Consider the following 3,396-nt stretch of genomic DNA (forward strand, 5'->3'; position numbering starts at 1 on the left):
TGGCAGCATTTGGGGGCTTCTCTGCAGGATGCCAGTGCAGAGCGCTGTTCAACCAGGCGGCCCATCCCTTCAGGTGTCTCCCTAGCTTCTCTGACAGCTTTGCCACCTTGCACCTGCTTGCCCGCGTGCTCAGTCACGTCCTCCTCGTCGGCCACGTTCCCCAGGCAGCTGCGTCAGCTTCCCAAGATGCAGGTAAGCCTCTGGCCTGGGGCCAGGTGTCTCTGGCCTGGCTCACCTGCTGGGTAGGTGACTGTTAGCATCGCTGCCTCTCCCCTAAAAGAAATCCCCTATTTTCACCCTTAGGCACTCACGTACCATACCGACTACAAACAGTTTTATCTGTGCCTTTAAGCATTTACAATTGAGATATCCACCAGTATTGATTGAAACGCCTGTTTCCAGTAAACATTTAAGGCTACCTTCATTCATTCATCATGCATTGAGTTAGCTCAGACCTGGTTTGTCTGGGAATGTTCCCTACTAGGAGCACAACGTCCAATTCCACTGAATGCTAGAGGGAGGAGCATAGAGAGGAACCTCGGCCTTTGAGGTCTGGAGAGGAGGTGGGCGGGTACTCACCATCGTAATTGTAGCTTATTCTTACTGACAGCAAATCCTGTGCCAGGCCCTGTTCTAAGTACTCTCCATATTGAAAGCCTCAGAACATTCGTATGAGGAGATGTTACTATGCTACCAGTTTTGTAAATGAGGAAAGTGAACACAGACAGTTTAAGTGAAAACAGTGTCACATCACAGAGCTTGTAGCGGTTTGCTAGGGCTGCCAAAATAAACAACTGCAGGCTGCGGGGTTCAAACAACAGAAATTGATTCCCTCACAGGTCTGGGGCCCGGAAGTGTGAGATCAAGATGTTGGCAGAGTTGGTTTCTTCTGAGGCCTCTCTGGGTTGTAGATGGTTGTCTCCTTTGTGTGTCTTCAGATGGTCTTCCCTCTGTACCTATGGCATGTTTTCTCCTCTCCTAAGGACACCAGTCACGTTGGATTAGGCAACCCTAGTAATCTTATTTTAACTTGAGGACCTCTGTAAAGACCTGTCTTCCAATACAATCACATTCTAAGGTACTAGGGGTTAGGATATCATCCTATGAATTTGTGGGACATAATTTAGCCCATACTGTAAGCTAGTAGGTGACAGAATCAGGATTTAAATTCAGGCTGACAGGCTCCAGAATCCATGTGCAGCCTCTCAGAGAGACTTCCCACCCTGGGTAAAAAGTCTGCAGTGATCCTCTACCCTAGGGTTGGAGAAAATTTTCCAGAGTCAGGGTACTGTGGGGAATGAGTGGGAGACTGTTGGTACCCTCCAACCTCCCCTGACAGCTTCCAAGCCCTGGGCACCCCATACGCCCTCGATGTCCTGAAGCTCCAAATGCATTCTCCTTGCATGGCCAGGGAATTTCCTTCTTCCTTAGAAGAGACAGGGAGACATAAACAAAAGACTCCCTTCTCTGCCAGGCACCTTTCTGGGCACTTCCCCACGGGACCCACCCAATTTAAATAATAACCCAGCAAGTTAGTGATTGTTATCCCCAGGGAGTAAATGGAAGCCTGGTTCTTTATCATCCTACCTTTCTCCTAAATCTCAGAGACACCTCATCAGGGAATATTCTAGCTAGAAGGTCCTTATCAGTTACAGGATCCAACAATCCTGTAGATGAAAAAACCAACGCTCAGGGAAGGAGGTGGTATACTGGAGTCACAAAGCGCATTCAAGTCGGAGGCATGACTCTAACTGTATGGCTCTGAACTGTGAGACCACGGCAGCAGAGACTGTGTCTGTCTTAGTTACCCTGGGTCCCCAGGATGGAGAATCAGATGAGCACAGAGGAAACCCTTTCTACATATTTAAGAATTAATAAATTATTCAACAATGAATACATTAATTCCCAGCGAAGCCCTTGTTTTGGTCTCAAATAAAGAAATAATGGGTTGTATTCAATCTCCTCTTCATCTTTCATAATAGAACACCAAATTTTAACAGACAACCAGCCCAAATAAATATTTCCCGGTTTCGCTTGTATATGACTGTATTTTGGCCAACGCAATCTAATTAGAAGTGGTTGAAACCTAGAAAATACGCTTCAAGAAAAAGCATGCACAAGTTAATTTGTTTCTTCCTTTATGCTGGCAAGAGTGAAATGCAATGGCTGGAGCTCCAGCAGTTACGGTGGACCACGAGGTGACCTTAGGCATGAAACCAATGCAGCACAGAACAACGGAGAGAAGAAACCTGATTAATCGACACTCTGGGGCTCCATACCAGCCCAGACAGCTCCTCGGGATGCCTTGGACACAACAGAGAAGTAAACGCCTATGTTGCTTAAATGGCTGTTATTTGGGTTTTTTTCTATTACTCATAATTAGACATAATCTAACTACTGCAAGTCTCTAATGACAGAGCCCATTAGAGGCAACATACATTAGTCAAGAGCTCAGAATGTAAATCCAGATGCACTTGCTAAGGGCATGACCTTATACAAGCTACTTCACTCTCTGGAGTCTCAGTGTCCTCATCCGTACAATGGGTTTAATAACAGCATTTATCCTCTTCCTCAGTACTGCCTAAGAGGTGGCAGCCATCTCCTCAGCATCATGGCTGCCCTTAGACCCCTTGTGAAGCCCAAGATCGTCAAAAAGAGGACCAAGAAGTTCATCCATCACCAGTCAGACTGATACGTCAAAATTAAGTGTAACTGACAGGAACCCAGAGGTATTGACAACAGGGTTCACAGAAAGTTCAAAGGCCAGATCTTGATGCCCAACATTGGGAGCAACCAAAAAACAAAGCACATACTGCCCAGTGGCTTCTGGAATTTCCTGATCCACAACGTCAAGGAGCTGGAAGTGCTGCTGATTTGCAACGAATCTCCCGTGCTGACATTGCTCACAATGTTTCCTCCAAGAACTACAAAGCCATCATGGAAAGAGCCGCCCAGCTAGCCATCACAGCCACCAACCCTAATGCCAGGCAGCACAGCAAAGAAAATGAGTAGACAGCTCATGTGCACATTTTGTGTTTAAATAAAACTGTAAAAACTGTCACACACACAAAAAAATAGCATTTATCCCATGAGATTGGCATAATCCATGGTGTAGATAAATGGTGATACATCATATAAAGTACAAGCGCATGGCTCACTGTGAGGCCCAGGCAGTGGCGTGCTCAGCAGAGATCTTGTCTTTAGCACCCAGACCCCAGCATGGGGGTGTAGGATCAGTTTTTGTCAGATGAGGATGATGATGAGGAGGAGGAGGAGGAGGAGGATGCTTTACTCACTGTCACAAGTGACCATGAGCCAGCTTGGTCTTGACTGAGGGGCAGCCCAGGACTCCTGGCTGAACCTTCATCAGTGGAGCAGAGGGGTGCCAGGAAGAAT

General features: G+C 46.7%; 1 pseudogene; it reads left to right on the top strand.

Annotated features, from left to right (window-relative positions):
- The first annotated feature begins 2,611 nt into the window (after nt 1-2,611).
- On the top strand, nt 2,612-3,012 carry LOC140712337 (large ribosomal subunit protein eL32-like; annotated as a pseudogene).
- Nucleotides 3,013-3,396: the final 384 nt, after the last annotated feature.

Source organism: Chlorocebus sabaeus, chromosome 8 (assembly GCF_047675955.1).
Source record: "Chlorocebus sabaeus isolate Y175 chromosome 8, mChlSab1.0.hap1, whole genome shotgun sequence".
Lineage (NCBI taxonomy): Eukaryota > Metazoa > Chordata > Mammalia > Primates > Cercopithecidae > Chlorocebus > Chlorocebus sabaeus.